The 12,135-nt window shown below is 46.5% G+C and overlaps 1 non-coding gene across 1 annotated transcript; it reads right to left on the bottom strand.

Annotated features, from left to right (window-relative positions):
- Positions 1–3,713: 3,713 nt before the first annotated feature.
- On the bottom strand, positions 3,714–3,846 carry LOC112613659. Its single transcript, XR_003116986.1, has one exon. It is a non-coding gene; the product is annotated as a small nucleolar RNA SNORA25 (small nucleolar RNA).
- Between the last annotated feature and the right edge of the window lie 8,289 nt (positions 3,847–12,135).

Genomic DNA, 12,135 nt, shown 5'->3' with positions numbered 1-12,135 from the left:
AGACTGGCCAAAGCCAGGAAGAGGCACTGAAAGCACCTCTCTGGGAGACATGCCCACCAGCGCCATGACAGTTTACCATTGCCATGGCAACACCCGGAAGTTACTAGCTCATTCTCTAGCTAATTCTGAATAACCTGCTCTCTTAATTAGCATATCATTAAACGTAGATATAAGTATGACTGCAGCCATGCGCTGAGCTGCTGTTCCCACTCAGCACGCTGCTTGTTGAACAGCCTGTGGTCCCAGAGCTGTAAGTCTGCCACCGCCTCAGGAAAGCTATTTTCTTCCACCACTGGCTCCCTCTTGAATTCCTCCCTGGTAGAAGCCAAGAGCTTGCCCTGCATCGGGTTTACTTTTTTTTTTCCGAGACAGAGTCTCACTTTGTCACCCAGGCTGGAGTGCAGTAATGCAATCTTGGCTTGCTGCAACCTCTGCCTCCTAGGTTCAAGCGATTCTCCTGCCTCAGCCTCCCAAGTAGCTGGGATTACAGGCACACACCAACACGCCTGGCTAACTTTTTTGTATTTTTAGTAGAGGCGGGGTTTCACTATGTTGGTCAGGCTGGCCTCGAACTCCTGACCTCAAATGATGCACTGACCTCGGCCTCCCAAAGTTCTGGGATTACGAGTGTGAGCCACCATGCCCAGGCCAGGTTTACTTTTTTAAAAAGTGCCAGACCTCACTCCAAGGTGGCTGTATTAGCTTCCTATGGCTGCGATAACAAATTACCACTAAGTTTTTTTATACATAAATTATTAAAATTAATTATTATTATTTTTCTTTTGAGATGGAGTCTTGCTCTGTCACCCAGGCTGGAGTACAATGACCCCGATCTCAGCTCACTGCAACCTCTGTGTCCTGGGTTCAAGCGATTCTCCTGCCCCAGCCTCCTGAGTAGCTGCGATTACAGGCGTGTGCCACCATGCCTGGCTAATTTTTCTATTTTAGTAAAGATGGAGTTTCACTATGTCGGCCAGGCTGGTCTCGAACTCCTGACCTCAAATGATCCCCTACTTCGGCCTCCCAAAGTGCTGGGATTACAGGCTTGAGCCACTGCGCCTGGCAATGGGATAAATTTTTATGCTTCTAGGGAGCAGGCTCAGCTGTAGAATTGCATTGGCCCAAGTGGTAACTGCTAGTCGCATGAGGTGGTTTAAATGTAAATGAATTAAAATTAAATAAGATTAAAATCTTCAAAGCCGGGCACTGTGGCTCATGCCTGTAATCCCAGTACTTTAGGAGGCCAAGGTGGGAGGATCACTTGATTCCAGGAGTTTGAGACCATCTGGGCAACATAGTGAGATCCTGTGTCTACCAAAAATTTAAAAATGAGCCAGGCATGGTGGTGTGGACCTGTAGTCCCAGCTACTCAGGAGGCCGAGGAGAGACGATTGCTTGAGCCCAGGAGGTCAAGGCTGCGGTGAGCTATGATCGAGCCGCTGCACTCCAGCCTGGGTGACAGAGCAAGATCCTGTCTCTCTCTAAAAAAAAAAAAAAAGAGAGAGAGAGAAAAAAACATTCAGTTCCTCAGTCCCACTAGCCACATCTTCAGTGATTGATAGCCACATAGGTTAGTATAGGTTGGTGTCTACCCTGTTGGCAGCACAGACATTCCACATTTCCAGCATCATGGGAAGCTCTACAAGTCTGGAGGGAAATCAACCTGTCTCCTGCAGTGATGGCCTTTCCCAGGATTGCACAGATGTACGATTATGCCAGACAACTGCCTTCCCACAGGGGCTGAGAAAAGGAAGAAATAAGAGACAGTGAGAAAAAGACATCCAACCGTAAAAATAATAATTGTCTGGCACTTTGTAAGCAGTCATTACATTTTTAAAAAATATAACTGCCATCTAATAAGCATTTACGAAGTTCCAATACTTTCTTGACTTATCTGACTTATGTATATTCCCAGAGAAATAGGAGGAGCAAGAGAGAAAGACACTCATTCTGAGCCCCTTGTTTTCCCAAACAGCAGAGGGATTAACTCTTTAAGTTCCACACACCTCTCGGGGCCAGCCATCTCGGAAGGAAATCTCTCTGAAATCTGTCATCCACTTATGGGAAAACAGGGCTCATTATCTTCCCTGCCAAACCTGTTCTAATACTTGCATTTCCCCTCTTGGTCAATAATAGTTTCTCTAGATCTGTCAGTGTCCAGGTTAGATATGGGGGGGGCATATCTAACCCCATCATCCTCACTGCCTCTCTCCTTCTTGCCACCCCCCACACACGGGCCTCCTACCCCTGTCTCTGCCCCAAGCCATCTTCTCCATCCTTAGGGTGACCACTTCCATTCAAGCCTCATTCTCTCCCAGCCTCTTCCCAGACGTGTAGGTTGTTCCGTCCATCCTGCCCCCCATATAGCCAAAGAGGATCTTTCTACGCCTAGAACTGATCCTACTCATCCTCTACTCACAGCCCCCCCGTGGCTCCTCAGGCTTCTAGCACCACACTCCAGCCCTTCAGTGTGGCATTGGAAATGCTGTCTTTCATCTCTGCACAAGCACCACTCCTTTACTCTCCCTCCCTGGTGAACTCCTACTCATCCTTCAACACCCAACTCAAATATCCCTTCACACTCTCCTGCGGTCTCCCGCAGTACCGTATGAGACCTGGGTCACCCACTGGTTTCTCTCTGTTGTGAGTTTTTTCCACTACCTGTCAGTCTTCCTTGTGAGAGCGTAAGCTCCAGGAGGGGAAAACGGTTGCCACATCTTGGACAGGGCCTAGCACATACAAGGTGCTCAGCAAATATATATTGGGAGAAAAAATGGTTAATAACAGGTACTATCAAATGAACGCTGTGTCAGAAATCGTAAGTTTACAGAGGAGAATCGAGGAAGACAACACCTTAAGCAGGTGATCAGAGGTAAGATCACCAGTGATGGGGCCTTCTAACATCAGTTTCTAACATCCTCTTGGTGACGTCACGCACCAAGTAGGACCCAGCATCACTCCCATAGTGTCTCTGCCCAAAGTGCTCAACCTGAATCTAATTACGGGAAAAAAAAAAATCAGACAAATCCAAACCAAGAGATATTCCACAAACTAAACGACCAGGACCTTTCCCTTGAAGACTTTCGTAGAAGTCTCAAGGTCATGAAAGTCAACGAAAGATGGGGGAGCTGTCACAGATTGGAGGGGACTGAGGAGACATGACAATTAAATGTTGTGTGGGTCCCTGGATGGGATCCTGGACCAGAAAAAGGGCATGAGTGGGAATACGGTGAAATGTGAGAAAAAGTTTGGCTGGGCACAGTGTCTCACGCTCATAATCCCAATACCTTGGGAAGCTAAAGCAGGAGGATCCCCTGAGCCTGGGGGTTCAAGACCAGCTTAGGCAACATAGGGAGACTCTCATCTCTCTTCTTTTTTTGAGACAGAGGCTGGAGCGCAGTGGCACAATCTTGGCTCACTGCAACCTCCGCCTCCCAGGTTCAAGCGATTCTCCTGCCTCAGCCTCCCGAGTAGCTGGGATTACAGGTGCCCACCACCATGGCTAGTTAATTTTTGTATTTTTTTTTTTTTTATTTAAAGTCAATAAATTTTTATTCAAGGAATTCCATGTTGTGATTTCTTCCACTGTCCATCAAGGTCACTTTAGATCCCCTAAAAAGCTGGAGTCAAAAGATCTTCAAGTTTGCCCTGAAGAAGAGAAATTTTGATTAACCTTTAAAACTCTCACATGGCAACAATCGTGGATTATTAAGTTTTATATCTCCTCAGGAAAACATAGCACCAAACATAGGAGTGCTATGGCATCCTATAGAGAACTTCCATCTTTGGTCACAGCGTTAAGAGCTCTGGGTTTCACAGCCTCATGAGCCCTCTTTGAAATGACCTAATTTTTGTATTTTTAGTAGAGATGGGGTTTCACCACGTTGGCCAGGCTGGTCTCAAACTCCAGACCTCAGGCAATCCGCCTGACTCGGCCTCCCAAAGTGCTGGGATTACAGGCGTGAGCCACTGCACCCAGCCGGGAGACCCCTATCTCTACAAAAGTAAAAAAAAAAAAAAAAGACCTGTAGTCCCAGCTACTCAGGAGGCCGAGGAGAGACGATTGCTTGAGCCCGGGAGGTTAAGCCTGCAGTGAGCTGTGATTGCACCACCACACTCCAGCCTGGGCAACAGAGTGAGGCTCTGTCAGAAGGAAGGTAGGAAGGAAGGAGGGAAGGAAGGAAGGAAGGAAGGAAACAAGGGAGGGAGGGAGGGAAGAGAGAGAGAGAGAAAGAAAGGAGAGAAAGAAAGAAAGAAAGAAAGAAAGAAAGAAAGAAAGAAAGAAAGAAAGAAAGAAAGAAAGAAAGAAAGAAAGAAAGAAAGAGAAAGAAAGAAAGAGAAAGAAAGAAAGAAAAGAGAAAGAAGGGAGGGAGGGAAGGAGGGGAAGATGGAAGAGGGAGGGAGGGAGGAAGGAAGGAAGGAAGGAAGGGAGGGAGGGAAGGAGGGAGGGAGGGAGGGAAGGAGGAAGGAAGGAAGGAAGGAAGGAAAGAAAAGCATTCCTAGATTAGTCCATAGAAATGTTACCATGTTTATTTCACAATATTTTACTGTGGTTATGAAAAGTTTTAACCTTTGGAGAAGTTTGGGTGAAGGGTGAGAATTCTTTGCATTATTTTGCATGAGAATTCTTTGCATTATTTTTGCAACTTTTTTTGTTAAGTCTGAAATTACTTCAAAATAAAGTGTTTAAAAAGCCATGTATAGCAAAAACTTCCATGCATATTTCTTTAACCCTTTCAGCACCATTATCTCAATATCACCAACACAGAAACAGACGTAGGGACAGATAAGTAAGGGGCAGACTTAGGATTTGAACTCATGTGAGTCTGATTCCAGTGCTCGCATTTTTAAAAACTCAGCACAATTTTTTAAGCACCTACTGTGTGCCAGGCACAGTGCTGCGAACTGAGAATACCTCCATGGACAAGCCAGAGTGTCTGTCCTCCTGGATCTCAACTTCTCATGGAAGAGACAATGAGCAAGTAAACAATAAAATATTTGACATAATGGCAGGAGGTGAAGCTTTTATTTATTTATTTTTTATTTTTTTTAGACGGAGTCTCGCTGTGTCACCCAGGCTGGAATGCAGTGGCGCCATCTCAGTTCACTGCAACCTCCGCCTCCCGGGTTCAAGCGATTGTCCTGCCTCAACCTCCCAAGTAGCTGGGACTACAGGCGCCCGCCACCAGTTGGCTAATTTTTGTATTTTTAGTAGAGATGGGGTTTCGCCATGTTGGTCAGGCTGGTCTCAAATCCCTGACCTCATGATCTGCCCCCCTCGGCCTCCAAAAGTGCTGGGATTATAGGTGTGAGCCACCGCGCTGGGCAGGCAGTGAAGCTTTTAAAAATGCTGAACAAGGCTGGGGCGTGGTGGCTCATGCCTGTAATCCCAGCACTTTGGGTGGCTAAGGCGGGCGGATCATTTGAGGTCAGGAGTTCAAGGCCAGCCTGGGCAACATAGTGAGACTCCTGTCTCTACCACGAATCAAAAAGTTAGCCGGGTGTGGTAGCACATGCCTGTAGTCCCAACTACTCTGGAGGCTGAGGCAGGAGGATCGCTTGAGCCCAGGAGTTCAAGGCTGCAGTGAGCTATGATTGCAAAACTGCACTGCAGCGTGGGCAACAGAGAAAGACCCTGGAGGGTGGATCACCTGAGGTCAGGAGTTTGAGACCCGCCTGGCCAACATGGTGAAACCCCCATCTCTACTAAAAATACAAAAATTAGGAGGTGTGGTGGCACATGCCTGTAATCCCAGCTGTTTGGGAGGCTGAGACAGGAGAATTGCTTGAACCCAGGAGGTGGAGGTTGCAGTGAACCACAATCGCGCCATTGCACTGCAGCCTGGGTGACAGAGAGAGACCCTGTCTCAAAAAAAAAAAAAAAAAATACACCAAAACAAGGCAACAAGGGAATCGAGAGAACATAGTAAGGAGCTGAACGCTGAGAAAAGGAAACAGAAGTACAGTGAAGGTAGAAGTTTAAAACCTCTGCGTTTTGGCTACCTGCTTCCCTAATTTGGTGCCTCCAAGTCTGTACTCTTACCCATTAAGCTAAATTACCTCCCACAGGTGCCGTAATTAATCAGCTCTTTCCTTGACTCAGGGCTGTTATTACAAACATCGGTCATTACTCTCTAGACCAGGGATTCTCACAGTTTCATATGCTCTAAAAATGTGCCTTGGTAAAAGCCATCAAATGAGCTCTGTGTGAGAAAGAGCAACTTTACAGAGGAGAAACTGGGTAGACAGCATCTTAAGCATGGGATCAAAGTTAATATCACCCGTTGTGCGACCTGCTGACATCAGAGACCTCTTGATGTCATGCATCAGGGACGCAGCATCCCTCCCGCAGTTAATGTTGTGAGGGATCTTAAGATTCTGATTCAGCAGGTCCAGGGTGGGGCCGAGGGTCCGTATTTTTAATAAGCTCCAGGCGAGGCTGATGCTGCTGGTTCATGGACCACACTGTAAGCAGCAAAGCTGGGGCTGCTTAAACTTGAGCAAAGCTGAAAACCACCTCCAGGACTTGGTAAAATCCAGATTGTATGGATTGCATGGTGGCTCATGCCTCCAATCCCAGCACTTTGGGAGGCCAAGGCAGGAGAATTGCTTGAGGCCGGAAGTTCAAGACCAGCCCGGGCAACAGAGCAAGACCCCCCCCCATCTCTACCAAAAAAAAAAAAAATTAAAATTAAAATTAACCAGGCGTGGTGACATGTACCTATAATCCAGCTACTCAGGAGGCTGAAGTGGGAGAATCGCTTGGGCCCAGGAGTTTGAGGCTTCAGTGGACTGTGATAGAGCCACTGCACTCCAGCCTGGGTGGCAGAGTGAGACCTTGTCTCTGAAAAGGTAGATAGATAGATAGATAGATAGATAGATAGATAGATAGATAGATAGATAATAGATAGATGATGATAGATACATAGATAATAAATGATTGATAGATAGATAGATAATAGATAGATGATAGATGATATATAGATAGATAGATAAATAGATAGGCTGGGCACAGTGGCTCATGCCTGTAATCTCAGCACTTTGGGAGGCCAAGGCGGGGAGATCGTCTAAGGTCAGGAGTTCAAGACCAGCCTGGCCAACATGGCAGAACTCTGTCTCTACTAAAAATACAAAAATTAGCCAGGCGTGGTGGCAGGCACCTGTAATCGCAGCTACTCGGGAGGCTGAAGCAGGAGAATTGCTTGAACCCGGGAGGCAGAGGTTGCAGTGAGCTGAGAAAATGCCACTGCACTCCAGCCTGGGCGATAAGAGTGAAACTCTGTCTCAAAAATAAAAATTTAAAAAGATATATAGATAGATAGCTGTGGTCTACCTACAGACGCTCTAGAAAGCCTCCCTGTGCAGCATTTAGCTCTTCAGTCCTTCCACCCTCTATGTGATCAATCCCCTATATTAAATTACCTCCTGTTGAAAGACCTAAGGTGATTTTTGTTTGCCTGGCCAGACCCTGTCAGAGACACACGTCTGGAACTGAGAAGGGGACAGTGGGCATAGGTCAAGTGTCCTTGAGATGCAGCATCCTGTAATAATGCACACCACAACCCTGTGACACTAAACCGTGCATCCTTCTCTGTGGAAGCCTAGTGGTGTCCTGGTTCCTTACCTTTGTCCAGGCTGTTCCCTTCACCTTGAATGCCCATCCTCCCCGTCCCACATATGTGAATTTTATCCATCTGTATTAGCCGTAACCAAGTACCACAAACTGTGTGGCTTAAATGGTAGAAATTTATTGTCTCACAATTCCAGAGGCCAGAAATTTGCAGTGTTGCCTAAGCTGGTTCCTGCTGAAGACCATGAGGGAGAATCTGTCCCAGCCCTCTGTCCTAGCCTCAGCCTCCTGAGTAGATGGGACCACAGGTGTGCGTCACTATGCCTGGCTAATTTTTGTATTTTTAGTAGAGACAGGCTTTCACCGTATTGACCAGGCTGGTGTTGAACTCCTGACCTCAAGTGATCTGCCCACCTCGGCCTCCCAAAGTGTGGGATATCAGGCATGAGCCACCGCACCCGGCCCACATGGCATTATTTTTATAAGGACACCAGTCAAATTGGTTTAGAGGTTCACTCTGCTCCAGGATGACCTCATCTTGACTAATTACATCTGCAATGACCCTGTTTCTAAATATGGTCACTTTTCTGAGGTATTGGGGGTTAGGATGTCAACAATTCTTTTTTAGGGGGAGACACAATTCAATTTCTTACACTCATGAAGGCAAAACAGAAAGCAGAGAAGACTGCCGGGAAATGCTGGGGTGAGGGGGTGCTCCCTTAGATCAGGTGGTCTGGGAAGGCCTCTCTTCACCAGACATGCATGAGGCACAGAATGAAGGAGATGAATGAGCGACGCTTTCCCAGGAGGAAAGAACATGGACTTTATTGTCTGGCATTTAGGACATTTCCCTTGGTGTCTCAGAGGTATTTAAACTGGTTTATTGTTTTATTTATTTTTTTTTTTTTTCTGCTCATTTCCTGGTTTGAAAGTGGTGAGATTAAGAAAGAGGACAGTCATTGAGGCGTGGTTCTTGTAAGAAGCTGAGAATTTTTCCGCCGCGTCAAATTCACTAAATCAGTGGATCTGAGAAGCTCCAACAGCTGTGAGGCTGAGAAGCTGTCAGATCCCAATTCCGGGGAGAATTTGGGGGTTTCTGCTGCGCAGCTGCTGTGCCAGGTATCAGATTGTCACAGGCAACACCCTTGCCCGGCTTTATTTAGAATAACATGCACACAAAAATGGTGCGAACATTGTGAATGTACAGCTCAACGAATTATCACACAGTGAACAAGCCCATGAAGCCAGCAAGCCAGTACCCAGATTTTAAAATCAGAACATCCCCAAGCCCTCTTGTCCCTCCTCTTCTCCCAAGGGTCACCACTATTCTGACTTCTAACACCGTAGATTATTTCTTCCTGTTCTTGAACTTTATATAAATGGAACAGTACAGTCTGTACTCCTTTGAGTCTGTCTTCCTCCACTTAACATAGGTTCCATGTTGATTGCTGATTCTCATTGCTGAATGGCACAGGCTGGAAACCTACAACCTGGGGTCAGCTCTAGACTGTTGCCTGTTTGTGTAAATAAAGTTTTATTGGAACAAAGCCATGCCCGTTCATTCACTGTGGTCTATAGCTGTGTAAGCCCAGCCATGGCTGCGGCAGAGACCACATGGCCCAGAAAACTGAAAATATTTACTATCTGGTCCTTAACAGAAAAAGTTTGTCAACAACTCTACAAGTTTGTAAATGGCATTCCATTGTACAAACATAACACAATCTATTTATCCATTCAATGGTGGAAGGATGGATGTTTCTGTAGTTTCCAGTTTAGGGTTATTACAATAGGGTTTCTAAGGACATTCTTGTATGGAGTTGTGAAACTTTTTCTACAAAAAGCCAGAGAGGAATTTTTATTTTATTTTATTTTATTTTATTATTTTATTTTATTTTATTTATTTTATTTATTTTGAGACGGGGTCTCATTCTGTCACCCAGGCTGGAGTGCAGTGGCACGATCTCAGCTCACTGCAGCCTCCACCTCCCGGGTTCAAGCAATTATCCCACATCAGCCTCCTGAGTAGCTGCAATAACAGGGGTGCGCCACCATGCCCAGCTAATTTTTGCATTTTTAGTAGAGATGAGGTATCTCCATGTTGGCCAGGCTGGTCTCAAACTCCTGACCTCAGGTGATCCACCCACCTTGGCCTCCCAAAGTGCTGGGATTACAGGTGTGAGCCACCATGCCCGGCCCAGTGAGGAAATATTTTAAACTTAAGGAATAATATAAGATCTTTGTCATATATATATATATATATATATATATTTTTTTTTTTTTTTTACCCTTTTTTTTTTTTGAGACAGAGTTTCGCTCTTTTGCCCAGGTTGGAGTGCAATGGTGTGATTTCAGCTCACTGCAACCTCCACCTTCTGGTTTCAAGCAATTCTGCCTCAGCCTCCCAAGTAGCTGAGATTACAGGTGCCCACCACCATGCTCGACTAGTTTTTCTATTTTTAGTAGAGACGGGGTTTCACCATGTTGGCCAGGCTGCTCTCAAACTCCTGACCTTGTGATCCACCTGCCTTGGCCTCCCAAAGTGCTGGGATTACAGGCGTGAGCCACCGCACCTGACCTACAACCCTTTGAAAACAAAAACCATTCTTAGCTCTGGCCCATAAAGGAACAGGCTGGAGACTGAATTGAGCCCCTGTAGTTGGCCAATCCCTGTTTTAGTGGACTTTGGTGAACATACATGTGCATCGTGGTTGGGTATGCCAGTGTCCCCCTTTTATTACAAATGTTCTGTTTTTCCTCTGTACCCTGCTGGAATAAAATCCATGAGTAAACTATTTACACACATAACTTTAAAAAATCAAATAACTTCAAGATAAAGGAGAAATAGGCTGCATGTGGTGGCTCACGCCTGTAATCCCAGCACTTTGGGAGGCTGAGGTGGGTGGATTACCTGAGGTTAGCAATTTGAGATCAGCCTGGGTAACATGGTGAAACCCTATCTCTACTAAAAATACAAAATCTTAGCCAGGTTTGGGGCTGCATGCCTGTAATCCTACCTACTGGGGAGGCTGAAGCATGAGAATCACTTGAACCCAGGAGATGGAGGTTACAGTAAGCTGAGATCACGCCACTGCACTCCAGCCTGGACGACAGAGCAAGACACTTGTCTCAAAAAAAAAAAAAAATTAAAAGTGGAGGCCAAGGATGCTGCTCAACATCCTTCAACACACAGGACAGCCCCTGACAACAAAGCATTGTATGGCCCCAAATGTCAACAGCGCCAAGGCTGAGAAACCCAGTCCTAGAGCCTTACTCCTGAGATGTGATCCATGGACCAGAAGCATTAGGGAAACAGGAGCCTAGGAGAGCCAGAATAACGCCATTTTCAGTTCTGCTCCATCTTGGGACTACCAAGGCACATTTCTTGCCAGTCACGCACATTCCGTGCACGCAGGTACAGCTTAGGTTAGTCTTTTTTTTTTCTTTGATATGGAGTCTTGCTCTGTCACCCATGCTGGAGTGCAATGGCACCATCTCGGCTCACTGCAACCTCCGTCTCCTGGGTTTAAGCAATTCTCCTGCCTCAGCCTCCCGAGTAGCCAGGATTATAGGCACATGCCACCACACCCAGCTAATTTTTCTTTATTATTATTTTTTTATTTTTGGTAGAGACAGGGTTTCGCCATGTTAGCCAGGCCGGTCTCGAACTCCTGACCTTAGGTGATCCACCCCCTCTGCCTCCCAAAGTGCTGGGATTAGAGGCATGAGCCACCGTGCCTAGTTTAGTCTTTACATAGACAAGACCCCTATATAAGAAAAACTTAAAACAAGGACGATGTATTCTCCTGCTTGCTCTCTGAGGATGCCCTCCTCTGCAATAAAGCAGCTTTCAATAAAATCTTTCTTGTCACTGCACTCTGTGACTGTCCTTGAATTCCTTCCTGCAAGAGATTTAAAGACCTTCTCTTGGGGCCTGGATCAAGACCCCTTTTTCTGGTAACAGAAGCAGCACCAACTCCTGGAAACCTGGAAAACATTTAGAACCTGAGGCCGCGCTCTAAACCTCATACATCGGAATCCGCATTTGATCAACATCTCCAGGAGATCCATGTGTGCATTAAAGTTTGAGAAGTGTTGACCAGGATGATACAATGAAGTAGCCAGGGCTTGCCAGGTAATATCATCACCCTGAACAGCTACAAACCCAGCGTGACATTAGGAGGCCAAGGTGGGAGGATCACTTGAAGCCAGGAGTTTGAGAGCAGCCTGAGCAGCACAGCAAGACCCCATCTATAAAAAATATTAATTTCCGGCCGGGCGCGGTGGCTCAAGCCTGTAATCCCAGCACTTTGGGAGGCCGAGGCGGGTGGATCACGAGGTCAGGAGATCGAGACCATCCCTGGCTAACACGGTGAAACACCGTCTCTACTAAAAATACAAAAAACTAGCCGGGCGTGGTGGCGGGCACCTGTAGTCCCAGCTACTCGGAGGCTGAGGCAGGAGAATAGCGTGAACCCGGGAGGCGGAGCTTGCAGTGAGCCGAAATTGCGCCACCGCACTCCAGCCTGGGCGACACAGCGAGACTCCGTCTCAAAAAAAAAAAAAAA

Source organism: Theropithecus gelada, chromosome 19, assembly GCF_003255815.1.
Source record: "Theropithecus gelada isolate Dixy chromosome 19, Tgel_1.0, whole genome shotgun sequence".
NCBI lineage: Eukaryota > Metazoa > Chordata > Mammalia > Primates > Cercopithecidae > Theropithecus > Theropithecus gelada.
The sequence above is the reverse complement of the archived record's forward strand: the minus strand, read 5'-3'. Positions and strand labels throughout refer to the sequence as shown.